The following is a 13,603-nucleotide window of genomic DNA, read 5'->3' on the forward strand; positions in this document are numbered from 1 at the left end:
TGGTGTATCCTCATTGCTTATTCACACTATAGTCAGTCTCCTTCTGACTGGAGTAGCAATTAGTCGAATGAGTTTCTTTGGCATAAATAAAGCGGTTCAGATTAATTCTTTACCAGAACATGCCAGTAAGGAGGGGGGAATTCCCAAAATACATATAGCTCCAGGTGCCGGATCACAGAGTTCACTTTCAAGCACAGCGCGTTAGATCGAATAAAGGGTGGATTGATCATTCTTATCAGGCGACAGGGAATAAGGCATTTGCCTACAACATAGTCAAGCCAAATGAGTGTACAGGCAGTGCTGACAGCCGAGTGGGATTGCTAACATCAAGCAGACAAAGCTTCCTTTCATCCTGCCTGTTTGTGCCACTTCCGGGAGCGTCGGCGCGATGCTTCATCACGTTTCGGAGCGCTGGGAGAAGACACAGTTTGATCCCTGCCAGCCAGTACTGGGCTTTCATGTTTCCTACAGTTCACCTCTTGGTCCACTGTCTTTCCCAAAGACAAAAAAGGAAATGGAAAAAAAAGCATCAAAGCCAGTTACTGTAGATAGGTGCCAAGGTAAGGAAAACTGGAATAAGTGTGAAAAATAAGCTTCACTACTCTATAAACTTTACTGCTGTGCCTGGAGGAAATCCTGGAGCAACTAGGAAATCTTACACATTACTGCAGCTGGAGGAGTAACACAGGCTGGAAGGGTAACATATGTGGGATGTAACACAGGTGGGATGTAACACACGTAATATGTAACACAGGCTGGATGTAACACAGGCTGGATGAGTAACATATGTGGGGTGTAACACAGGCTGGATGAGTAACATATGTGGGGTGTAACACAGGCTGGATGAGTAACATATGTGGGGTGTAACACAGGCTGGATGTAACACAGGTGGGATGTAACACAGTCTGGTTGTAACACAGGCTGGTTGTAACACACCTGGGATGTAACACAGGCTGGTTGTAACACAGGCTGGTTGTAACACACCTGGGATGTAACACAGGCTGGTTGTAACATAGGCTGGTTGTAACACACCTGGGATGCAATACAGGCTGGTTGTAACACAGGCTGGATGTAACACCGGCTGGATGTAACACAGTCTGGTTGTAACACAGGCTGGTTGTAACACACCTGGGATGTGTAGGTACCATGCCTCCACAGACAAAGGAAGGGGGGGTGCTCCCCCTAGGTGCATGGCCCACGTCAGGACGGATGTGGAACTACGTCATCAGACGAATCCCCTTTAAAAGGGGGGATCCCCCTTTGTTCGTTCTCTCTACCTGGCTGCATCAAAGTAGCTACCTAGAGACGAAGAGCGCGCACACCTTCGGGAACAAAGCGGTATTGGTTCTGCACTCGAACCCTGTGCAGCACGCGACGCAAGAAGTAACTAGTTCGCTACTTTTATTTCTTTTGCGGAGTTCGCTAAAACCAATCGCTTCAGCTAGCCGACGATTAAGAACTGTTTGAACATTCGCGCGACGGCCGGACCTCCGCGAGTTCATCTTAACGTCGACAGCGACCACTTCCCCGGGACACCACGCAACGGACCATCGAGGGACCGCCGATTGAACGGCCACCACAGCTTCCCCTGGACGGAGCAACGCGATCCAGCGGAACCTTCTTCACGAAAGCGCACGAAGGAGTCCTCCTCAAGAGGCTACCTGGCCTACTGCGCGGGCCGCGGACTGAACAACTCAAAGTAAGACTGTGCATCTGGGCAGACTTAGAACAATATCTTGTTTTACTGCTTTCTGTGTGCTTAGATCGATGCTTTGTGAACGCTTGTTTGCAGTGGTGTTTATAATCACGTTCATGTTAAACCGTACTCTGTTTAAGGCTTAAAGAGATATTCTGTTCAAAGCTTAAATAGGTATTCTGTTTAAACTTGTTCGATTATTCCCACTGATTCTTTTATTTCGTATAACTGTTAAACGTGTGTCCCACTATACGCTCGTTGGGGCTGTATAGTGACCGACGATACCGTGTCTTAGTTGGAGGAAATTTGCGTTGTTTGTGGCTGTAGTGAGAACTCGGTTTAAGTTTCGCGCCATCGAGTTTCCCTTTGTCTCAAAGATCTCCTCCCCCATACGCACGTACACACGCACGCGCATCCGCGCGCACTCGAAGACACGCACGCGCATCCGCGCGCACTCGAATACACGCACGCGCCTCCGCGCGCACTCGAATACACATCCACACACACACACCCGCATACCTACACACACACACACACACACACACACACACACACACACACACACACACACACTAGCCAACCCTCCTGTCCCCTTTGTTTGCTATGCTTTTATTACTATGCTTTGTGATCAATAAATGTTTTTATGTTTAAATACTGTCGTTTGAGTCGTTGCTTCTCTGTTACAACCTGAAGCCAGAACTATTATTTGAACTGTAACCTTCAGATTTATAGTTTGTTAATCAAACAATTTGGGCTACGGGAGTTGACCACAATTAGTGGCGACCTTAGTTAAATGAGTTTATATAAAATTTGGGTAAATTTAACACGGTCTGAACTCCCACCATTTCGTAGGTAATTTTATGAGACTGATTACTAAATAAATTTGGCCAGCACCTACATAATTGGTGCGCCGCGTGAGGGATAGTTGCTTGGCTTCAGTTGTAACTGCGACAACGACTGCGCAGTAACAACCGCATAGTTAAAGGTATATACACCCATCCCGCCACTAGGTGGCGCCAAAATCTAAAAACAAAGGTTTTGTTTCATATACACTCATCCATACCGGATAACACTAGATGTAATTTCAACACATAAATACATCACATTTTCCCTAAGAATAACAACTAACCATACTTCTCTAATTTGATCAGTGCTAATTAATGAGCAACCACTTTTTACTGTCAAATCTTATTAATTAGGACTTTTGTTGATCACATCTGGGGTGTTGTTGTTCAGTAACCATTGACTGGTAATGAATTAACTAAGTTATATTGATAAGCATTGATGTTTTGATATACTGATGTTGATTGAATTCAGAGCAGCCTTTTCACCTAACTGAAAGTTCGGTTGCTTGCTCCTGTTGAATAGAATTTAATGCTGGTACACATCACAGGAGGTAGCTAGCGTGTGTGCTAACTGTAGTCCACCCTTGCCGCAACTAGAATAGATCCCTTAGCCGCTCCAGTACATTGGGTTTGCAGAAGTTGCTGCTCCTCGCTTGTTGCCCTATTTGATATAGTCAAGGCTTGGTGCTAGCTTCATATTCCCTTTTAATACACTGCTTATGGTTCCTATTTGAGACATTCAAGGCTTGGTGCTAACGTCCTACACCGTTTGAGTACATTGCTGGTCCCCATCTGATAGATTCAAGGTTTGCTGCTAGCTTCAGATTCCTTTTGAGTACATGCTTGTTGTCGTTTGACCCAGTCAAGGCTTAGTGCTGGTCCTATACACGTTGAGTACAGTGCATAGCCTGCTTGCCCCTAGGAGAACTGAGCCCTAGTCATAGGCCTGAGAATGAGCACAGCATCAGCATCCCGACGCAACTCTGGGGAGCAACCCCAGCAACCCCCTCACATCTCCCTTCCCAACCTGATCAGCCAACTCATCCGGCTGCCTGAAGAAGAGGAGAACAGCATCCAGCAATATTCCAGGGAGGACTGTGAGAGGAAGATAGGTGAAATGGTGGCTTTTATCCAGCAAGCTTCTGAGGTCAACATTCAGGAGGCCATTGGTCGAATATTCCTGCTCTTCCACAAGAAAACCAGGATGGAGCTAGATGCCCTGCAGGAGGAGGTGGATGACCTGACCAGTGCGCGACAGAGGCAGGAGGATGCCGGCTCGGGAGGTGAGAGCGACCTGGAAGTGAGGTCCATAGTGGAGGCAGTCAGCAGGATGTCCCTTCGCTCCCAGAACCCCAGAGATGGCCATGTCGTGCCTCCCCTGGAGCCAATACCATCTCGCTGGGACTCACGAGGTACCAGACAACCCAGCCTACGCCTCAGTCCGCCACGGCCAGCAGTATCAAGGACTGCTCCACGCCACCACACTTCAGGTTATGACTCAGAGGAGGAACACCTTGAAGAGCTCCGCCCAATACGGGCTCCCCGAACCCCCTCCAGGGTTCTCACGTCCCGCCACGCGCCTGAGAGACCCCGAACTACGCATCAGCACTACTCCTCCTCCATGTCCCCCTTTTTCTTCTCACCCCCACGACGAGAGTCAACTCGCTGCTCCTACCGCTCTGACGCTCAGCACCAGGAACAAGTTCGCTTTGCTGACCAACAGCGGAAGGGCCTCCTAGATGCGCGGAGAGCTGCACACTCCAGACCTCCCTACCAGGACTTCAGAGACTACGGTCCTGATGACTACTCCCCGGAAAGAGAAGAGCCCCTGCACCACGGCAGATATGACGGACGCATCCTCCAGTCTCCTCAGCGTGGCAGGTACGAGCCACATCACTATAGCTTCGCCCGAGAACCAAGACCTAGTGATGCCCCACGCCTGAAGCAGCTGGACGCCCTCGCCAAAGACATTGAGCGCTTTGATCCAGAGAAGCGTGACCACAACATTGAAGACTACCTCAGAGAGATAAGGCACTGTCTTCTCGACCTACCTCACTCCACCCACAGAGAGAGAGTCAAGTTAATCTGGAAGACGACTTCCAGATCAGTCCACGCATTCATAGAGGCCCAGCCAGCGGACACCCGTGACGACTTTGACCTGCTCTGTGAAGCCCTAGCAGAGGAATACTCCCCTTTTGCAGATGAAACCTCTGCGACCATTTCAGCCATCCAAATTAAGCATGGCCGCCACGAACATCCCCGCGACTTCTACACTCGCCTGAGACACGCCTACTTCCAAGGAAGAAATGGCCCAGGACTGGAAGAAGACAGAGCCTTCAAGTCACTCTTCCTGCACAACCTGCATCCCTGCGTGCGCACCCACGTGACTCTCCTCACCCGGCAAGGTGACCCATCCATGCGTGACATTCGGAAGATGGCACAGATGGCCTGGGAGACAATCGTCCGATCGGTGGATAAGAGAGAAGAGAATCCCCAAGTACTCGCCGTGCAGAACTCCGCGAGCGAACCCATAGAATTGGAGGGCGCGGAAGTACCAAATGGTAACCGTGTCCACCATGGGGCTAGCCTGTCTCACCGCTCCCACTTGGAGAAAAAGCCAAGGGATTGGAGAGACGGACACAAACAGTCCAAGGGGGGTGATCTACACCAGTCAAGGGCACCCCAGAAGAGCCGTGGCAACCACTACTCCTCCCATGAGCCTAAGCGATCACCTAGAGAGAACAGATGGGAAAACCAGGATCGGACCTCTCGACGCCAAGAACACAGAGACCGAGGCAGAGGTCTAGAGACCGAGTCACAAGCCACTGCTGAATTAAGGACAGAGCTTCAGCTTCTCAAGGATACGATCACAAAGATGTCTCAAGAGAAGGACATGAACACCATCCGACCGACCAAGGACCGTGAGAAACGCTCTTGTGAGGATGGAGGCCCCTCGGTCGCATGACTAGGCCGAGAACCCTCCTCACCGCTATCCTGGATCCATCTCATTGGCTGGGGAAAGGGACCATCAAGCGAGAACGCACGGTCACCAACTGCGGAACAACCTTCACCCATTCTTTCTGCTTCTTCCTCCCCACTCCTGCAGTTCCTGGGAGACCTGGTCCAGAAAGGCAGCGCCCAACACATCTATACCAGTGTCCTCCTAGAAGATCACCCAAGTTTCAATACGCTGTTGGACACCGGATCGGAGATCAGCCTCATATGCACCGACACATTCTCCACCGTGAGACAGGCCTCACTCGCCATGGGGAGATGCCTCAACATTGAGCCCCATCAGCTTAGCATCACCTGCTATAGGCAAGACCACGCCCCAACCAAACAGAGAGCTTGGTTGGAGTTCAAACTCCCAGAGATGAAGAAAACCTCTAAATTTGACGCGGAACAGCTGCTCATCAGTCAAGACCTGCTCGATAGGCTGGCTCCTCTGATTGACTGTTGCAATGTGCAGTTACGGACCCAAGTCACAGTTTGTAAGCCTGTCAGTGACAGGACCAAGACATACAACTGTGACTGGAGAACAATTCCCCAAGCATGTCGGGTGGTAAACGGGTTGAACTTGACTGTCCCAACTAGGTCGGCTAGCGTTCCGTTTCGACTCATGGTCTTGAGAAGACAGAAGTTTGACTACCCAGGGGCTTTCTTTCATCCCGCACCGTGGTTCCTTGAGCTGAACCTCACCACATGTGGAACTCCTCTCCTTGAGTTGACCAGTCGTTCAGCTTACCTTCTGGTACAGAATCTCACTAACTGTACTATCCAGGTGCCTGCTCGTACAACGTTGGGCTATTTGATCGACAGCACATCCCATGACTTTGAGCTGTCCATCCCCGCGATTGGCGAGTTGCCAAGGCTGCTTGAGGGACCCCAGATTCACGACGATGTGTTCTTTACCCTGCCTTCGAGAATGATAGCCATCATTCCAGACAGGATGCCAGGCTCGATTTGTCGAGTTGATCTCAGTAAGAGGAACGAGATGCTTGTGTATGCAGTCATGCATAGTAGTCAGACCCAACCTTCTGTGAATGAGCTGACCACTGACCTTCCCAAAGAACCTTACCCAGGGTTTGAGGAGGAGATCCGGCAGCAACCCTCTGAAGAAGCTGATGTCCTGACAACAGACCTTAATCAACAAAAGCTGCGAGGACCGGGAAAAGCACTGCAGGGCATGATCATCTTACTCAACGCTACCGCCCAGACCTTTAATCATCTATACCATGTAGCTGAGTCAGAACTTGTAGAGCTCAGTAGGGTTAAACAGTTCCTACAGGATGCACTGAATGAGGTTAGTTCCTCGGTAACTGGCCTGAGCGAGGGAAGGATACCTCCTTACTCTGTCCCCATTGAAATAGTCGAAGGCATCAAAAAGTCAGCGACTGGAGCCACAGATGAAAGGTGCAAGGCCCGTGTGGCAAGTCAGGATGATGTTACCGAAACTAGAGTAGAAAAAGCAGGTGACAGGTGGCTTGTCAACACCCCCCAGCATGAGGTTGTAATGACGTATGAAAGCCAGGACATGGCCATGAGGATGAGACTCCCAAACCAGACTGTGCTCATTAGAGTCCCGCCAGGGGTCTTTGGCCTTGTCCTCACTGGTTGGGTCATAACTGCAGGTGTCTATCTGATGCTCCTGAGGTACACCCAAGCTCTAAACGCTCTAATTGACTCACTCACTAACATTCCTCAACACCTTCGCCTTCAACCCCTCGAGGCACCTCTTCCTTCCCCTCTAAGGGTAACTACCTTGACAAGGCAGTAGACCCTGACCGTTCCTCTCCACATTTGTATAAACATAAAACCCATACCACCCATACCTTCATTTCCATGTAGAAAGATGCCACACCGACACTACCTAGTGTAGTTAGTTGCTTATAGTTTGTTGTATATTTTGATTGTTTATTTTCTTTTTCTATCTTTGGTGTGTATTTTCCCCCAATATTGCATGTGATCTGCACAGACGTTAGAGTAGATATTCTGCCCAGATGATACAGTCTAAATGTTCTGCCCAGATGTCAGTCATCACTTCCTGCCCAGTGTCATGTTTCATGATCTGTCCAGATGCTGTCAGTTTTGAATTATGTAGGTCAGCCGACCCAGGAGTGAAAAGGACACTGCATGGACATTGACAAGGCGCTGGGGACCAAGGTGGACGCTCACTAATCGGCGCCTGCTGTGGATGACAGGTGAACAGCATGCTCTGAGGGCTCTACAACTTCACCATCAGACCAAGGGGGGGATGTAGGTACCATGCCTCCACAGACAAAGGAAGGGGGGGTGCTCCCCCTAGGTGCATGGCCCACGTCAGGACGGATGTGGAACTACGTCATCAGACGAATCCCCTTTAAAAGGGGGGATCCCCCTTTGTTCGTTCTCTCTACCTGGCTGCATCAAAGTAGCTACCTAGAGACGAAGAGCGCGCACACCTTCGGGAACAAAGCGGTATTGGTTCTGCACTCGAACCCTGTGCAGCACGCGACGCAAGAAGTAACTAGTTCGCTACTTTTATTTCTTTTGCGGAGTTCGCTAAAACCAATCGCTTCAGCTAGCCGACGATTAAGAACTGTTTGAACATTCGCGCGACGGCCGGACCTCCGCGAGTTCATCTTAACGTCGACAGCGACCACTTCCCCGGGACACCACGCAACGGACCATCGAGGGACCGCCGATTGAACGGCCACCACAGCTTCCCCTGGACGGAGCAACGCGATCCAGCGGAACCTTCTTCACGAAAGCGCACGAAGGAGTCCTCCTCAAGAGGCTACCTGGCCTACTGCGCGGGCCGCGGACTGAACAACTCAAAGTAAGACTGTGCATCTGGGCAGACTTAGAACAATATCTTGTTTTACTGCTTTCTGTGTGCTTAGATCGATGCTTTGTGAACGCTTGTTTGCAGTGGTGTTTATAATCACGTTCATGTTAAACCGTACTCTGTTTAAGGCTTAAAGAGATATTCTGTTCAAAGCTTAAATAGGTATTCTGTTTAAACTTGTTCGATTATTCCCACTGATTCTTTTATTTCGTATAACTGTTAAACGTGTGTCCCACTATACGCTCGTTGGGGCTGTATAGTGACCGACGATACCGTGTCTTAGTTGGAGGAAATTTGCGTTGTTTGTGGCTGTAGTGAGAACTCGGTTTAAGTTTCGCGCCATCGAGTTTCCCTTTGTCTCAAAGATCTCCTCCCCCATACGCACGTACACACGCACGCGCATCCGCGCGCACTCGAAGACACGCACGCGCATCCGCGCGCACTCGAATACACGCACGCGCCTCCGCGCGCACTCGAATACACATCCACACACACACACCCGCATACCTACACACACACACACACACACACACACACACACACACACACACACACACACACACTAGCCAACCCTCCTGTCCCCTTTGTTTGCTATGCTTTTATTACTATGCTTTGTGATCAATAAATGTTTTTATGTTTAAATACTGTCGTTTGAGTCGTTGCTTCTCTGTTACAACCTGAAGCCAGAACTATTATTTGAACTGTAACCTTCAGATTTATAGTTTGTTAATCAAACAATTTGGGCTACGGGAGTTGACCACAATTAGTGGCGACCTTAGTTAAATGAGTTTATATAAAATTTGGGTAAATTTAACACGGTCTGAACTCCCACCATTTCGTAGGTAATTTTATGAGACTGATTACTAAATAAATTTGGCCAGCACCTACAGATGTAACACAGGCTGGATGTAACACAGGCTGTTTGTAACACACCTGGGATGTAACACAGGCTGGTTGTAACACGGGCTGGTTGTAACACAGGCTGGTTGTAACACACCTGGGATGCAACACAGGCTGGTTGTAACACAGGCTGGATGTAACACCGGCTGGTTGTAACACAGGCTGTAGGAGGTACATACACAAGCTCACCAGGTAGAGCAGGGTAATACCAATACCCTAATCATGACTTGTGTCTTCTTTTTTTAATCATTGCGTCTTAAGTGGATAATGAATATGAATAAATATATGCAAGTGCAAAAATAAATAATAAATAAAATGTGGAAATGTTCAGAAATCATGACATGATGATGCTTTTAACTCAGGACATTGTCTTTGAAACACCTATGGCTCCTGTGTGTTTTTGTTTAACAGATGACTTTATTTATCCAGTAAAAGGTCGTTTTCCTAATTAGCAACACCTGGTTTAGCAGATCCAGAATCAGCAGATATGATATAGATGTGTGATAGATGTGTGATGTTGTAAGAGAGTGAGTCAAGTGACTAGCTGGCAGCATTTCATGGTTATAGGCTTCCCACTGAGAAGAGGTCAGAGATTTACACACTGGAGTGTATCAAGCCATGCAGATAACTCACATTTATTATGTACGTCAGTTACCCAGGAAGACAAAGAGTTAGAGAGACAGAGTGAGCAAGAGAGATAGATACAGATGAAGAGACAGAGTGAAAGACAGAGAGAGAGAGAAAGAGAGAGAGAGGGAGAGAGAGAGAGAGAGAGAGGGAGAGTGAGACAGACAGAGAGAGAACAGGAGAGCAGGAGACAGGGCGATTACACTCCTGCAGACAAGCACAACTCTCCCAGTGATGTTAATCCTCAGAAGGTGTTTTCTGCCAGGGATTAACACCGGAGGAACACGGCTTAGTCCTGTGCATAGCAGAGATGAAATATCTTTCACAGGTGCTTGTGGTGCGGAGCGGACGTTCTACACAGATACTGAAATCTAAGGCCACTTCTCACGGCGACGCAGAGGAAGGGAAGATTTGATCAGACGGGACTTTCCCAGGACAGACCTGCTGAACTGACATCATTTCAAATGCATCGCTTTACATTGATATTTACAGTAATCTTGCGATACCGATATCCACCGTTATCATGCCACATTCATCTGGCTTTGGCGCTCCTGGTTCCAGAGTCCGGCCCAGTTCCAAACCCCTCCACCGTTCCCAACTCCTCATTCACCTCCTCCTGATACCCTGATCTGTTGCAGCGAAAACTATTTTACAGCATCCTCGCACTGAATTGGATTTTATGCAAAGTTTAGCAAAGAGTGATCTACACACACACACACACACACACACACACACACACACACACACACGCACACACACACACACACGCACACACACACACACGCACACACACATACACAATCACACACACACACACACACACACACACACACACACACACACACACACACATACACAATCACACACACACACACACACACACACACGTGTGTGTGCATGTTTGCCCGAAGTGCTCAGGTCAGAGAATTAATGCCACCTGCGCGCGGAGGTAGCGTCCTTGCCCCTGCGGTCTCCGTCACCACCGTGTTTGTTCTGACCCGTGCACCTGGCCGCCGGAGCCGGGCCGGACGGTCCCTGGTGGAATGCGATGCAGGCACTAATGCATGGCCTGGCTCCCCCGCCAGACAGGGAGTCACGCGCCCTCCCACGCCTCCCCGACACAAATGAGCAGAGACCTGCTGACCTGGGCTTCTCTGGAGGTGACCCGGCTGCGTCTCCACCACCCCCCCCCCCCCCAGCCTACGCCCACAGAGCGGTGGAGAGCTGGATGGAGAGCTGGACGGAGAGCTGTCTGCGCCTGGTTTGCCTTCATTAGTGCCGCCCACAGTGAATCCACCAACCTTGAGAGAGGGCAACGAACAACCAAAGTTTGACATCCGTGCAGCCTCAGAATAGAGCCTCCTACTTCACACCAGCATGTAGAAAATAAACGATGTGATAACACAGCCTTCCAGCCTGTGTCTCCTCCAGACTGTGAGCAGCCTAAAATACATAGGCACCCATAACACAGCCTTTCAGGCATTCATAACACAGCCTTTCAGGCACCCATAACACAGCCTTTCAGGCACTGATAACACAGCCTTTCAGGCACCCATAACACAGCCTTTCAGGCAATCATAACACAGCCTTTCAGGCACCCATAAAACAGCCTTTCAGGCACCCTTAACACAGCCTTTCAGGCACTCATAACAGCCTTTCAGGCACTCATAATACAGCCTTTCAGGTACTCATAATACAGCCTTTCAGGCACTCATAACAGCCTTTCAGGCACCCATAACACAGCCTTTCAGGCACTCATAATACAGCCTTTCAGGCACCCATAACACAGCCTTTCAGGCACTCATAACACAGCCTTTCAGGCACCCATAACACAGCCTTTCAGGCACTCATAACACAGCCTTTCAGGCATCTTTCAGTTATCTATAAAACAACCTTCCAGCCTGCATCTCCACCAGAATATGAACAGCCTAAAATCATATCCATCTGTAATATGGCCTTTCAGTCAGCTCTAACACAGCTCTTTCAGCACCTGTACGTCAACCCTTTTGCACATCATAGTCCTTCAGACATCTATAATACAGTCCCTCACTTGACTATAAGGTAGCTATGTCCTTCAGTCATATATAAAACAGCCCTTAAGCCAGCACAGCCTTTCAGTCATGTGACCCACAGCTCTTCAGTCATGTGACCCACAGCTCTTCAGTCATGTGACCCACAGCGCTACACCCAGCCTTTCGTTCTGCTTTAGCCAACACTGACACAGTGTAGATGAAGGGATGTGATATAAACAAATGAGCAGGAGACAGAAAGACAGATACGCGGAGAAATCAAGTCTGTCCACACAGGTGTTGCTCCAGGGAGAACCGGAGAAGCACACTTACCAGATACTGAGCAGTTTAATTAGAGGCTCCTGCTGTTCGTTAATGAGAAGGCTAACGAGGACGGAGCTGGCGAGGTCTGTGGCAGTCCTGCTGATCGCTAATGGGAGAGCAATGCGTCACGAACGCGGGTCCAAACCGGGCTCACACAGCCACGCCGGCCGAGACGGCAGGAGGCCAGGGCGCAGCCGCAGCGGGAGAGGGGATGATTGGCAGTCACTGGGGGGGGGGGGGTTGTTGGGGGTCAAAAGGAAGTTCGAACTAACATAACGGTCCGTTATGTAGCAGCATCTTTCTAGCAATTTTGTTGAAAGCTCATTAGTTATATTGATTAGGCAGGAAAGCAAAATGTTGTTTTGTTGTTAATTTTATGTTCATCACAAGTTTTTTATTTAAATTTTTTTTATGAGCTCAGAGTCTCAGTTTATGGTGGATCTTCACAGTCTCTGTGTTAACTCCTCTCATTAAATGTGATGTTAAACATATTTATACTGGGTAACACATCATTAAGTCTTTATGTATTAAAACACAAGTCTACAAATGTTAACACAGAATTAATGGACGAACACATCTTTGTTCTTGCATGCTGGGTAAGCAAACTGTCGTAACCACACTACAGCACAATACTGCATACACACATTTACAGATAACAGACAGATCATTTACAAAAACACCGAGAAAATTCTGAATAAATAACACAATCGTATTTCTGTGATACACTACAGACCACAGGAAATTCCCAGTGTCACATCCTGCCTGTTTAGGTGAAGATTCTCAGTGTTAAAAGGCAATACAAGCAGACAGGTGCTGTGATGTGTAATACAGTCCCGGTAATAGCCGGTGCGCTGACACTGTGGACACTCTGATGTCGTGTGTCCACGTGAAGAAAAGGTGGACAGTGAAGCACTGACCTTCAGGAAGCAGCTCTAGTGTCTGATCTGGCCTCTGGAGCACGCTGCGACAATGAAGGAGGGAGAGAGAGAGGATGAGAGAGAGAAAGGGAGAGGGAGAGAGGAAATGGAGAAAAGGAGAGAGGACAAGAGAAGACGAGTGAGAGTGGATGAGAGGGAGGAAAAGTGAAGTCAGGGCCGTTTATCCAACGTGTCTGCGTTGCCCAGACAGCCGTTAGATAAAAAAAAAAAAAAAAAAAAGAATCAGAAAAAACAGACACCATTTCCTCTCTGCGGGAACATGACAGAGGCATAAAAGCAGTGCTAAAGTTCAACGGCTACTGTAACTTTCTCTTACCCTGCAATTTGTCACAAGCTGAGAGGTCCATCCGTCCACAGCATGCAGGCGTCCGGGCCGTACCTGCTGCGTGGGTGGTGGTGGCGGGTGGGGAGGCAGTGGGGAATGGGCGGAGGGGTGG

General features: G+C 49.0%; 1 long non-coding RNA gene across 1 annotated transcript in view; it reads right to left on the minus strand.

Annotated features, from left to right (window-relative positions):
- Positions 1-13,315, minus strand: part of LOC143527593 (uncharacterized) — a 30,773-nt gene extending 17,458 nt beyond the window's left edge. The window contains exon 1 of the long non-coding RNA XR_013134189.1: positions 13,146-13,315. This is a non-coding gene — a long non-coding RNA (uncharacterized LOC143527593). The remainder of the gene's footprint in view (positions 1-13,145) is intronic.
- Positions 13,316-13,603: the final 288 nt, after the last annotated feature.

The sequence above is a fragment of the Brachyhypopomus gauderio genome, chromosome 11 (genome assembly GCF_052324685.1).
Source record: "Brachyhypopomus gauderio isolate BG-103 chromosome 11, BGAUD_0.2, whole genome shotgun sequence".
Lineage (NCBI taxonomy): Eukaryota > Metazoa > Chordata > Actinopteri > Gymnotiformes > Hypopomidae > Brachyhypopomus > Brachyhypopomus gauderio.